The 14,814-nt window shown below is 41.7% G+C and overlaps 1 protein-coding gene across 8 annotated transcripts in view; it reads left to right on the forward strand.

The window, feature by feature from the left end:
- foxp1b (forkhead box P1b) overlaps positions 1-14,814 on the forward strand; it is a 165,749-nt gene that overhangs the window by 39,275 nt on the left and 111,660 nt on the right. The window contains exon 5 of one of the 8 annotated variants that reach the window (XM_053316616.1): positions 11,555-11,645. The exons of the other annotated variants lie outside the window; for them this stretch is intronic. The gene's annotated coding sequence lies outside the window, so the exon portion shown is untranslated. The remainder of the gene's footprint in view (positions 1-11,554; positions 11,646-14,814) is intronic. 8 annotated transcript variants of the gene reach the window in all.

Here is a 14,814-nt window from a genome sequence, read left to right on the forward strand (position 1 = left end):
TAAGTTGACTGTGAACCTGAAAAGTAAAGAAAAATTGCAGATAGCGCGTCGGATCGTGTCTGCATCCCTTCCCCACCTCTCTCTCTCCCCTCTGACTATCCTAGAAGTCATTACTCCTTGTGTGGTGTATAAACACGTCAAAAACAAACAATGACCCTGGGCAGACGCCACACTGCAAAACAATTTCAAAGCCCCGTGGTGTAGTGTAAACACCAAACACGGCTAACCTTCACGCAGGGAAGACTTCACCTCAAACCCGGTGTTTGTTCCACAGTCCCCGACAACCTTGGTGAGATATATGGCTTACATCTCCGCCGTTCTTTTCGGGTCGATATCACTCAGGTTCTGTGCAGACGTCCAGTGGACCTCCTCAAAAGTTATGTTTAATAGTTAATGTAGGAGTAGAATTAATTAAGAGTGAAGCCAAATGAGGTTTAAGGCTTGTGATATTGCGTTATAACTGAGGTTGCTTAAATATGCTTTTCTTATTAAGGATATGTAAGTTTTATGTAGAATTAGGATAGAAAACTGTTTAAAAAAGCATTTATAGGACATAAGAAAACATACTAATGCATTTATCATTTATCTTACAGATATTTCCAGACTGGAGTGTTTGCAATATAAATAGATCTAAAAAAAAAAACCTCAACAAAACAAACGAAATTAATCTTTCTCTTTAATATCAGAGGTTGATGACGTGCGAGGAAGCTCAAATGTTGTTCCAAAACAAGTGTAAATGCTGGTTAGCAGGGTGGATTTCCTCTACAGGGACCCCCACATATCAAAAAAAAAAGAGAAAGAAATGAATATTCATGTTCTTGATTCATAGTTTCTGATGCCTGAAATAGCATTTATGAGAAATTAGAAAACATACATAATATATTTATATAACAGATATTTCCAGACTGAAGTGTTTTCAATATCAATAGATTTAAAAAAAAATCTTAACAAAACAAACAGAATTGGTTGTCCTCTTTAATATCAGAGGTAGATGATGTGCGAGGAAGCTCAAATGTTGTTCCAAAACAAGTGTAAATGCTGGTTAGCAGGGTGGATTTCCTGTACAGGGACCCCCACATATGAAAAAAAAAAAAAGAAGAAAAAAAAAGGAAATGAATATTCATATTCTTGTTTCATAGACTCCTCTGCAAGCTCGTTCACACACTGAGCGGGGGGTGACTGTTTGGCGATGATGTGAACCCCGCACTTTTAATAAAGCCCAGCTGCTGAATGATCAAATAGTGTCTCTAATTAAGGCCTGAGTGTACACCCATGTAAAATTCTCTCTGGAATGCTAACAACCTGTGATATTTCCAGAGGAATTTGCTGCGCAGGTCTCAGAGAAGGAGGAGAGGGAGGGAGGAGGGGAGAGAGGGAGGGGGTGGGGGGTGAGTATGGATGGGGGAGAAGGAGGGGCAGTGTTCATGTGGCAAGCCAACATGTTGTTCACATCCGTGTCAGATTGAGGCTAATGAAGGCCAGACTGATCCTTGGATGCAAGCCTTAAGTAAATGATCCCTCTTTGAATATATTAGAGCCCCCCGTAGCAGCGTCGTGCCCCCCCCCGCCGTGCCAGCGCCGCTCTACGTGTCGCCTCGTGGTCTGACGAGGCCGGTCGAAATGGCAGTCACGGTGTTCGATCACGTTGTTGCACCATCCGCCCTGATTTCTGCGCACCTCGCACAGTATTGTTACTTCGAACTACACACACACACACACACACACACACACACACTCACACACATACACACACACACGGGCGCTGATCGTTTCCAGGTTAGTGTTTCTGCAAAAAAACATTGTGATAGTAAATGGAAAGTATGAGTGTTGTGTCATTTGACAATGTAAATGAGACATCTGAAATTTTTTTCCCCACCCTCTGAAGAGGGATTGAATTTACATAGCAGGCCAGGCTTTGATACTCATGCAAATACTTCATTTAGACAAACTGTAGTTTTTCTTCCTTTTTTTGCACTTGTTTTTAGTTATAATTAGTATGAAATCATTTCGACGATCATTTTAAAATAAAAGCAATAAAATGATCACTAAAAGTAGTGAGAGAAAAGAAAAAAAAATCTCACAGACATAACTTCAGTACAGTTTATGACCACAACGGCACTGTGCATGTAAATGCATCGTAAAGGTGTAATTGGGCCACTTTTGAATATTGATTTGAAAGACAAGGACACAGAAATGAAGCACTCGTGAATGCGGCTCTCCTGAGCTACTGTAACATCCCATTAATAAATACCTTTCTGGCTCTGTAGTGCCAGGCCTGCCTTAAACTGAGTGAAACAATGTCGTTTGATTTTCGCTGATATGGCATGTGTACTTCATAGATGGATGGAATCGGAAGGATCCAATTAGCGGTGGTCATCGCTCATGAATTTAAGCTGACAGTAGGAGTCTCGCAGAGAATCTTGGTGATTTTGGTAGTTTGGTGACATGCTCTTACAAAGCACTTTAAAAGCCCATAAAGAGCACATTGTGGAGAATGCACACTTGATGGAGATTTGATTTACAGCTGTGGCAAATTTTCTCAATTAGACATGGGAGGGTAATAATTGATTTTCAATAGGCAGCATACAATGATGGGGGATTCTTAAAGGATGGTAAAGTAACCAAATTTATACATTTTTCCTTTTTTTATTATATACAATCAACTCTTCTATTAGTCCTGATTTTTACTTAAGGTTTCATACAGAGTTTATTAGCAGATAATGCATCTTTTTAATCCAGAGCACTCACATCCTACAGCCCATACAGCTCACATTTGCATAGCACGCCATGGGGATTGATGGCTTGTGACACCGGCTGCACAGGTTCTCCTAGTGACTCGTAAGGCCTCCTGACCCTCCGCGCCATGTCCGTCACGCCGACCCCCGCTTCTAAACGCAAGCCCTGTTTGTAAACACAGACAGATGAATGAGAAGCACATTTGGCCCGGGTCTCGCTACAGCTCGCAGACGGGGCTCAACGCAACGTGACAAGCAACAGATGTGTCACACGGGCTGAAATCAAAACAGCCGTCCGGCATGCGAGCTGTACACACCATCAGACACGGCTGCTGCGATGAAGAGGCGAGGAGGCGAGCGCTGCTGGCAGATGAGACAAGGCAAGCGCCTCTGTTGCTCCCAACTTCCTGTCTGGAAGAGGACAGGCCTGTTTGTTGTGTGGCGAGCACCCCTAGTCACTTTGTCATCCGGGGTGCTCGCCGTAGCTCTGATCATATGTGCACGCCGCATTCAAAGGGTGTCACATCAGCTGTGTGACAGGTAGGCTCCCAATGAGACAACAGCCAACAGGGGTGTCCTTTTCAATACTCCATGTGTGTGTGAGTACAAATGCACAGCGCGCCACAGACAAAATAACATCATATGACATCATTCTGAATGCTCTTATGCTGTCTGTTTTTTGCAGTTTGAAAAGAAGTTAAAAGTGTTTTGCAGAGCTGCCCCGCATCAGAACAGAGAGATAGAGAGAGAGAGCGGGAGTACTCTCAGTCTGTCTATGATGTTCATGCAGTCTGATTGTTGTGTTTGACAGTGGCAGCAAAAGTGCAGCAGGCATTATCTTTACAGAAGGACTATGTTAATGATATTCTCAGCAGCTTAATCTTCCTATTGCCACCGCCCCGTAAGCAAATAGTGCGGCTTCATGTTGAGCTGTGTGTGTGTGTGTGTGTGGGGGGGGGGGTGGAGGGGTGGGAATTGGAATCCATCATCAGAACAACTGAATGAACGAGGGTGCAAGCAACAGCTGCTTGACTGATCACGTACTACAGACTGTCACCCCACATCTGTTTACCACTCCGACAGCCACATGAGTGTTTATATCCACGGGTGTAATTGAGCTATTTTCCCGAGTCCAGCTGTAACCCACACTAACTTATATCCCAACTTTCCATTAAAGCGTGGGGGTATCGGGGGGGAAGTTATACTGATAGTAATCAAGCCTCAGCAACACTGCGATGTAAATATCAGCTTATCAGCTTCGCCAATTTGGTTAAGTGGCATATACGTGGGTGATTCACACATCCACCTCTGTCACACACACACACACACACACACACACACACACACACACACACACACACACACACACACACACACACAGGCTGCATAGAGAATCGTCACAGCATTTATTAAACATAGGTAACTTACATTGTTCGCAAGTATGCACGCAGGAAACAAAACATAATCATGAAAATAACAATGTGTCAGACCCTGCAAAAAATGCAAATACACTCATAGTGTCTTCCAACTTGACACGTAGGGAGGGGGGGTGCGGGGGGGGGCTTAACTGTCTGCATTCAGTATGTACAGTACATGGAAATTTAAATGGGAATATCTAGATCTAAAACACACCATTTAAATATTCAAATGCTAACACCAAACAATATAATGCATTATGGCTTTTAGTATTTGCATACAACTCTGTTTGCTGCTGTGAGCTACGGATGATACAAGGAAGAGAGAGGGGGGGGTGGGGGGGTTTGGCGAGGGAGAAACACTGACTGTAGGATGTAAAGCACACAAGCAAAGCCTTTGTCTGCCACTCACAGAAAAATGGCATCTGATAACTGTTACAAACTTTGTTTGTTCTTTTAAAAAGCAACCCACAGAACCACAGAGCAGAATAGATCAGTATGTGTTAATATATTTATTGACATTTGTAGTGTAGTAATTAAAAAAAGAAAAAAGAGACATTTTAACCGTGGGCATTGTTTTGTATATTTATTTGATTGCAGTCATGGGGAAAATAGATGACATTATCTCTGACATCTTGCAGAGATAAAGGGCCACCTGACCGAGCTTTAGCTTATCTCTGTAGCAAAGTACAGCCAAGTAACTAACTTTAGTCTTTCTGCACTTAAATGTGACTTTTAACTACTCGTGCTTTCAACTGTGAACTGTTTTTCTCCGATTTAACACAAAAAGCAAAGTGAAGATTATGCAAAGAGCTCAAAATGTGGTCACTTTTGAAAAAGGTACTGCACCTTGTGGCTTTTTCGGAGGAGTGGAGCGTTATATTTTTTTAGTTTCCGCTTTTTAACAAAGTGATATCAACTGTATTTGGGGTTTTTTTTCTTTACCAATCACAGTGTTTGTGAAACTAAAACACATTTTAATGTGGAGAAAGGTACTTGTTGAATGAAGTGAGCGCATTGAAATCAGCAATCTGTTGCATGCTAAGCAGTGGGATCAGATATGAAGGAGCAACAGGTCAACTGAAAGTCTTTTACTATAGAAACAAGCAGCTTTTAAAGATCATTTATCCTCCTCTACACAAAAAGCTCAATATGTGCAAACAGGCAATATTCAGCATATTAAAATAGGATCTGTTGGCTCGAGAGAGACAAAACCATAATGGAAATGTTGATCAGGAGACCTTGTGCAACTGGTTACTGGTGTCTGGTAGGTCATGGAAACACTGCCCAGAAATAGTGCTTTTTTTTCCATTTCCAGCCACATTAGCGGTGTCTTTTGAATAAATAAAACACAGTATACTTAGCACGAGTACATTATTCACCATAGTAAAATAATAAGCAACAGATGTCACACTTTTTTTTTTTTCGGCTTAAAAAATATACATTACACTACATAATCAGGTCTTATTCATCGCTCTACATCGCTCGTCTCTTCTCTCACCTTTCTCGTCGTCTCGGGCGTGAGTCCGTAGGTCAAAACACGGAGCGGACGGACGCAGGAGAGACGGAAAGGGGGTTAGGAAAGGTCCCCGAATACTATCTGACAGGGTTGAACTCAGTGAAGGATTGCCAGTCTGAGCCGTGGCATCTGTATCCAGCATCCACACGCACTGTAATTAAGTGCAAATCTGCAAAATTATTATACTATATGCTCTGCAATAACAGCTTCCAGTAATGAATAATTTAAGGGTGGAGGGTGGTGGTGGTGGTGGTGGTGGTGGTGACGCTTTTTTTTTTTTCTCCACTTTGCGTTTAAATTTAGCTGGTGTCATTGTCCGGCAGCGTGATTAATAGTTTATCAGTCTCTAACTATACATCTCCATGAAATATCTCTTTCCATCTGTCATTAAACTGCACTTGGAAATTGGTTAGATTTTCAATCAGGCACAGCTTAGACTTAAAAAAAAAAAGGGAGGGTGGGGGAATTACAAGAGGAAATAGCCAGCCAGATGTACTCATATGCAGGTAAGGCTGTGACCCAATATAGGACATCATTTAGGGAATAGCTCTTTCTATCACTATGCCTCTGCACACTTCTCACTTTAAGAAATACTCCTTTTTTTGTCTTTTTTTTTGTATGATAATTGGATGGAGACCTCATACAGAGCACAATACGCAATCTTAAATGTGGTTTTAAATAAGCCTGAGGTGCAGTGAAAGTGACTTGTGTGAGAGTGAGGGGTTGACCAGCCAGTCAGAGATTGGCTTCCCTGTCAAATAAAGATTAGGCCTTTTTACTTCACCATCTAATCCCCGTTAAATCTCCTACGGAGGAACTCTGGAGCAGTGCTGGGTTTTTAATGGCGGCGGAGGCTTCACGAGTCTGCGTGTTCTTCTTTATCTCTCGATGTGGATGCGACAACCTGTGGTCCTCGGTCAGTCAGCGCATTTACAACTGGATTACAAAGCAGTTTAAGATGAAGCCCAGAAGGAAGGTTGCTGTCATTTTAAAGTCCATGTTTAATTAATTAGCAACTTCCTGGCTCACAAGTTGCATATCAGGTGAACTTAGATGTCGCTGCTACTCTATTAAGATGACTCGGTGCTGTATTGTGACTCTTCCGGCTTCATTTTCTCACACATAGTTATCCAATGTCTCCGTTTTTTTTTCGTCTTCCTCAACTAAGCCGAACATTCTTTTTATTGAATTATTAATGCCGTATATTGAATTATTGAAGGAAGAAAATTTCTGATCAGATTAATATTAACTCCCTGTGAAATATTAATGACCGATGTTAAAAACGATGAACTTATGGAACTATTAATATAATCGTAAACAGACATAGTAGAAAGTGGCGGATTGGAGTCAAATGTGCAAAGGACGGCTCCCCATTCCTTTTTAAATGCAGCTTCCCTCGAGGTCGCTCCATATGAAATATTGCAGCGGTCGACTTTGTGTGGTGAGACGCTTTGGCTAATGTCATTGGCCAGTCCTGCCCCGGGGCTGACGGAGGTGTCACAAAGAGGGAAGGTGGGAGGGGAAGGGGGGTTCCACCAGCTTTTGTGTGCAGGTTACCTTTGTCACCTTGTCCACACATGATCAGGGGAGAAGTTACAAAGATGTTATGGTTAGTAATATTGGGCAGACCCCTACCATCACCCCTGCTGATTGGCAGAGCTCCACTGATGGCTCCTCCAGCATTCAGCTCCTCCTCCCTACTCTCTCTCTCTCTCTCTTTCCAAAAAAACTGGTGGCTCCACTCAAATGAGACTGGTGTCTGCTTCACCTTATTTTCTTTCTTCTTTTTTTCCTTTTTTTTCTCCAGAGCTTGCACAAAGTGATATTTTATCTAGCGAGCCTAGAGGAGCTTAAATCCAGCCTTTTGTCAGATTTGATTAAAACTCTCTTTAGATTAATGATATTCAGCAAAGATTTGATCTATCATTTGCCGTTCTCCAGTTTTGTTATTACGCCATTCCCATTGTATTCATAAAATATGGAAATCGGAAAAAAAATAAACCATTATTGTAACAGAATGGTAAGCACCTAGAAAATATGGTTACATTAATTATGTTTTAAATGCTAATGCCAGTGAAGAACATAATAACGAAGACATGAAAGAGTCCCTATTTAAAATCTGATAGCCAGGGAGAAGCAAATTATTTCAAATATTTGATATTTAAATTATTTTCAAATGAACAGAGACATGAGGAGAGCAGAGGCGAGTAGTTTCCCCTGGTGATCCTCCAGGCTCCTTTGTTTCCTTGGTGTGTCTCCAGCTCATTAATGTTCTAAGCATGTGAGAGAACCAGACCATACTCCATAACCCATAGCTGGGTGACAGCTCAGCCTCAACACACACACACACAGACACACACACACACACACACACACACACACACACACACACACGTATTCACACGCATACACAAAAAATCCCTCAGCTGTTTAAAGTCCACTGGCTCTTTCAGGAAGTGATGGCCGCTGAGCTGTCCTGATTAAAATGACAATAGTCTAATTAACTCGACCTCAGTGTCAGTGCACTAAAACGGCTGATGGCCCGCCAGTTCCTGTTTGAAAACCTTTTGTCTCCTCATCGGCCAAAAATATGACTTTTCTTTTTTTTTTCTCTCTCCCAGCAAAACGCCTCAACCCCATTTGACGAGATTTGCTAATAGCAATTATTTCTCATAAGCTAATTAAATCTAGGCAAAGTTTTCCATTCTTTTTTTTTTTTTTCCTGTAGAAATCCATGTGTGCAATCCTCCAGAGATTTAGCATTTTGGGATACAGTTATCACAAGCACCTCGGAGCAATGTTAGTCATTCTTATAAATATACAACTCCAAAAACGGCGCTTTTAGTGTTCAACCTGTTTTTTCAAGCGTTCTTTAAAGTGCTCATTTAGCACCTCAGTCATCTGTGTGCCTGAATCAAAGCTTTGGTGTGGCCCTTTACTAGTTGTGGCTCCCATCAATCAACAGGCTGAACACCCAGATTAAAAATAAAATAAAAGGCCAGAGATGATATGAATCCATTTAATGGCCAAAGTCCTCCATGCTCTGCAACAGAGCATAGTTGAAAATGAGCCTTCCATAATTCCTTTGCATTATTTGATGGACTCATCTAAAGTGTAGAGGAGAGAAGAAAGAACAACAACATAAAAAAAAAAAAAACTTTAATGACTGAAGTAGAAACTGCTTTTTGTTCTATTATCCTTCTGTTGGTGATTAAGGTCTATAGGGAGATAATTATGCTTTAGTCTGGAGTTAATGAAACGAAAACTTCTCTTTTCTTGTGAAAAGAGAAGGGCAGATCTTTTGTACTGCTATCTGCAGACATCTCCCACCCTTGACAAGGCACACAGAGAATAAGTTTTGTTTTAAGGTTGCATACCCCCTCCATCCACCCACCACCACCACTATCACCCCCTCCCTTCCCTTCCCTTCCCTTCTCTCCACTGCCTGTCAGTCTGTGGCTGATATGAGGGATCTGTGAATGAAGCCAGAGTCAATGAGGTCTGCCTCCGCCGCACTGTTACATCTGCCCGTCTGTGAACGTTCGGCACGCTGGAAAACATCAAATGAAAACATCAGCACGGGTCATCTGGGATATGTGCTGATTTGAATAAAAGAAGAAGAAAAAATTATAAATCTTCATTCTTAAGTACTTCATGTTGTCATGTTGTTATAGCGCCTCTATTCACAGCTAATAGAAACAAGCACGTGCCCCCCCCACCCCCCCTTTCCCAAATGACCCCCCCCCCCCCCCCCCCTCCCTTTTTTTTTTTTATAGAACATAAAAGGAATGCGCAGATTTTGAATTTATCACACGCCAACACCGGAGCCATATGTATCATCTGACTTCAGTTGCCCGTGGAAACAGACGCCCCTCCACCCCCCCACCCCTCCACCCCCACCATCTATTTTTTATTTATTTATTTCAAACACATGGAGATGTTGACCAAGCCGTCGTCTGGGTATGCCGAATCCGAGCAGTGGCCGGAGAGCAACATATTAAACTGTCCTTGTAGAAGTTCACATCTGGTGTGTGTGGAGCCGTGTGTTACCGTGGAGCAGCGTCTCACTCACCCCCCCTCCCCCTCCCCACCTCCCCTTCTCCTCCCTCTCCCCCCCCCCCCCCTCCAACAGCACTCTCACATTTCATCATCTGTTCTCCAGCGCCAGGGTGCTCCGGCACAAGTTGGCCGCTCTGGATCCATCTGTTGTTATTATTTTCCACTGATAATTGGCTTGAACAATGGAATGCCTGTGTCCCCCTTTGCCTTTGAAACCCTACACCCTGTTTATTTTCCAGAGGTCTCATTTCTGCTCTCCTTTTTCCTCTCTCATACTCCCTCTCTCTCTCTCTCTCTCACCCCTCAATTTCTGCCACCACCACCACCCCCCCTCCCCTCCACCCCCTCCCTTTCCTCCCCTCTCCTCTCTTTTGCAACCTCCCTTCACCTAGTGTCACCAACCCCATCCTATTTCGAGAGGGTGGGGTGGGGTGGGGGTGGGGGGGTTCACATGAGAATGACATCTCTGACTGGCCACATCAGTATGGTGTCACTCAGCATCTGACGCCGCTCTCTAGATTTTCTGGAGAGGGGCTCAGCTCCCACTCACCCACTCTCCTCCTATTTTTTTCTGTTGTGTGTGTGAGTGTGTGTGTGTGTGTGTGTGTGTGTGTGTGTGTGTGAGAGAGAGAGAGTGCGTGTGCGTGCTCTGACGGCCTGGCAGTTTTCTCCAGGAGTTTCCCCTCAGCACCACACGCTTCTGCATTCCTCTCCTGAAAAGAGACAGAAAAAAAAAAATCAGAGAGAGAGAGAGACAGATAGATGAAGAGGAGAATAAGCAGGAGGGAGGAAAAGTGGGGATGTAAGAAATAAAAAAAAAAAAGGAAAAAAAAAGAAAGACATGGTCAATGGAGCATGCTATAAAAACATTTTTCCCGCAGATTAAAATTCAGTTTTTTCTTTATTTCTTTCTCCCACTAGGAGGTGTGAAGAGGAAGAGGCGTATGTAAAAGATGAATTAAAGGATCACAAGGTGTATTTTTCTTATCCAGGACGTAATTTAATGAAAACCCACACCAAAAAGTGACCTACTTAAATTAATTAAATTTGATATTTTAAATTTTAATTAGAGTTTTCGGAGGTAATTAAAACACTTTCACGTTGAAGTCTTCATGATCCGCTCGCATTCTTGTGCAGTTTTTCTTTTTAGTGTCGAAACTTTTTAAAGTCGCCGATATTATTTAAACACAGAACATCAGGTAGGTGTGAACTTGACAATTACACCAGCGTATATCTGTTTTTTTAAAAATGAAATATGCGTGGCTTCTTTCAAGCCTCTGTTGCAATCTTCTGTTCTTCTCATTAAGGACATTTTTTTGAAGATAGAGGAAGTATTTTGTTTTTCGTTTCTTTTTTTTTCTCCACCCCTTCCTTTTGTTCTGCCTCGTGTGACCGTGTTGATGTTCATTTGTTCTGCCTGCTCTCGTCTAATTAAAAGAGGCCAGGACAGGTAGGGCTCTCAGCAGGCATCTGCTCTGTGGCCGTTCTTCATTTGCTGAGTGTTTGTGTTTATGCAAAGGGGGCCTCTTCCTGCATATTTAATCTAGAGCAAGGCACCGGCTTTTGTTGTGTTTAGACCACATACCTTCAGTCCCTCTCTCAACACTGCAGTCTAGGCTCCAGCTCTCTCTCTCTCTCTCTATCTCTTTCTCTATCTCTCTGCCTCTCTCACTCTCGCTCTCTCTCTCTCTCTCTCTCTCTCTCTCTCTCTCTCTCTGTCCACACACACACATGCACGCACACGCACAAACACACTCGACTACTACACACTACTTCAACTACTCCATACCTGCTACTTTCACTGGCAGCTTTCTCCTCCTCTTCAGAAGTGGATTTGAAAACACTCAGTGCTTGGAGGGAATCTGCATCAATATACAGTTACCTGAACATGATGAAAGTCTATTTAACTGTTCGTGGGTAAGTCTGTATAGATTTCACTATCTTTCTCTGTTTTTTTTTCTCTCTCTCTTTTTTCTTCTCTCTCGCCTTTTATGGGACGCCGGTGGATGTATGTGCGTGCATGTCCATTCAGGTGTGTTTTTGTAGGTGTGTTCTGTAAGTGATTGACAGAGTTGGTGTACATGGGAGTAGACAGCAGTGGTTTTTCCTGCTATTTCATGTTAAGTATTTAGATGAAATAGCATGCAGTGTGAATGCAGATGATTTGCATGAATGCCTCAAGTGCAATTATAATTCATCTAGATTCCTGTCTGAATTCTACTGCAGTTCATAGCAATTTAGACCAATGAAGCATCTTGATAAATACAAACATGTGTATTTTCTGGGGCTGTAATTTCAAAGCTAAAAACACACAAAAACTGAGCTTGGTAATTCATAATGCCTAAATGAACACATATAAAGTACTTGTAAATAAAAACACCCATCTACAACAATCTCTTTGCTCTTTATCTATGTATTTATATCTATTCTAATTGCCATGTGAATCAGGGATCACATGGACAATAAGAACAAACAGCCTGCTCTACATTATGCATTAAATAGAGGTATGTGCTCTGTAAGTTAAAAATTCACAAATGATTGGAAAATATAAGCCAACAGTGAGCTTGTATTTGCATTGCCCTGATGTGAGTGTGCATACAGCAGGTGTGTGTATGGATGTTTGCTTATGTGTGAAACAGAGTGCGTTCAAGTTCATGTACAAAATTTTCCCTTTTTTTTTTGGCCCGGCCACAACAGCTGGGCCCTTCCAACAAACCTGAATGTCTGTCTGTCACTGGCTGAGTGACTGAGTGACTAAGTGACTGAGTGATGAAGTTACACAATTGGTCAGCTGAAGGCCGCTCAAGCTTGGGACAGCCAAGAACTCCAGAATGCCTTTCGCACCAAGTGACAGCAAATCAGATCAAAAGCTGTTGAAAATTTCGCTGTAGGACTGTTTATATGCCACTTTATTCAGTTTTTATTTTTTCAGGTGAGAAAGTAACTTTAAATATGTGTATCCATGTATCAAAACAAAAGAAATCAAACCAGGAAATCTAAATTGAAATAGCAGCGCCTGTATTTGAATTTCAGTAATTAGGATTATTTAGAATATATACAGCAGATACTCAGGGTACCGTCCATCAGTCAAGTTTGCAGAGTCAGCAGTTTGCAGTGTGTTTTGTGACAGTCATAATAATCCATGCTGAACACAGTGCACCATTTAAAGTTATTATTAGTCATCTGTATTAAACGAAGCTTCGATGCAAAGAATTAGCATCAGTGATTTTTCATAATGGAGTTTCTTGAGGAATCATTTCAGCGCTACACTATACTGCCAACCATGTAGGCTAGTGTAAGATATGACTGTTGGTACTCTTCCTCTGTTTTAGTGTTTAGTTCCTATTCAGTACTAGCCATCTCTTTATGTTACATTCATCATGCTGTTTAATGTAATGTCAGACCTGTAGTGAGAACAACAGCTGTATTACCTTATGTAATGGTTAGGCTTGTATAGTGTCAAACTCAAGGCCTACATTATCCTCATCTTTTCAAATTAGCTGCGCATTTTTATGGAAATAACATTCTATACATTATTATATTTGAACTTAAATGGAATAATTCTTCCTTGTATAGGTATTAAAAACTTTTAAAAGTCATTGAGTTAGAAGTTGAGAATTGTTCCGATCCATGTCAGCAAGGCTCTTTAACTTCATCTGGGAAAATAAGCCACACAAGGTTAAATATAAAGTCGGTTAAGTCTATACAGCTAAAAGAGGGAAGTCTGAACTTGTTGGACTTTTCCTCATTCATCCAAATCAAAACTAGCTGGATGAGTAGATCTCTAAAAGATAGCATGTGAAATATCATCCCAAATTTATGTTTAAAAAAGGAGTTGGTCCTAATCTTTTATTAATGGCCTCTTGTGCTTCCTGTCAGTCTTTCCAACTGTCATAGGGAAGCAGTTATGCATTGATCCGTTCTATAAGCACAACTGCTCTCCTCGCTACTGTCACGTATGGAAACAAATCAGTACTCGCTGAAAACTGGTTTAACAACAGCTATTTAACTGTGAAGGAGGCTTCTGCATTCATATGTAGATTCTTATAGAGGAATGTAGTGCTCCTGTCTCCCAAAGTAGGCACAGTAATATAATTAATGCATAACTGTCATTATATGCTTACCATGTTGCTTATCATAAACATTCCTAATATAGAAGACAAATGCTCTTTTTGTAGTTATATAGCGTATATACTAGAACATGTGTTTATTCAGTGTGTACATGTGACAAAGTTTTGAACATGATTTGACACAATATGTGTTTGATTTGCTATAAAATGAAATTCTTGAAGATATTATTCTTATATTAGATTGAAACATGCGTATATCAGTCCAGCCTCATACTAGGTTTTGACCTCATCTTGTTTTCAATGCAGCAGGGTTGCAGGTGATAGTAAAGCGGTAACCCCACGGTGATGCGTGAGGGGTATTAGTTCCTCCCCTCGCTCATCGCCTCTTGTTCTCCCTTTTGTCTTTGTCTGGGGGGGAAATGGAATCTGCAGCTTATTGATATTAATAGCGCACAGGATCTGTGGTCTGAGAGGAGCTGGGACCTGGGCGAGAGGGGAAACTCGATACGGACGGGTAGAATTGACAGTCCTCCTACTTGACGGGGCGGAAAAAGGGGGTTGGTTTAAAAAAAAAAGAAAAGAAAAGAGGATTGCATAATGTACACCTCACGTTAGCCCCTTTGTGCACGCGTGATGCGGGGTTGAACTTTTCGACTTGCGCTGATCTAATTTCACGTGCAAGCGCGAGAGACCTTTTCAACTGTGAGGATCCTGAGCTGGCCCAGCTGTGACTTCTCAACAGACATAATAAAACAAAGTGGACTTATCTGATGGTTTGCCTCACGGATCAATAGATTAGAATTTCTGAAGACGCAAAAGTAGAATGCGTCGGGGCATCCATTCCATAATACTTTTTGTATACAACCAGCTCATTTAAATAGTGTAAAGAAAAATCGTGGCCTTGTTTGTTTTGAGTTAGGAGAGAAATTCCACTTCCTTGGTATTAAGGCAGCAAAGCTCTCTGTGTGCGCTCTGTGTACTTTGTTCTTAGCTCAGCAAAACGTGAGGGCAGGTCC

Source organism: Scomber japonicus, chromosome 3, assembly GCF_027409825.1.
Source record: "Scomber japonicus isolate fScoJap1 chromosome 3, fScoJap1.pri, whole genome shotgun sequence".
Lineage (NCBI taxonomy): Eukaryota > Metazoa > Chordata > Actinopteri > Scombriformes > Scombridae > Scomber > Scomber japonicus.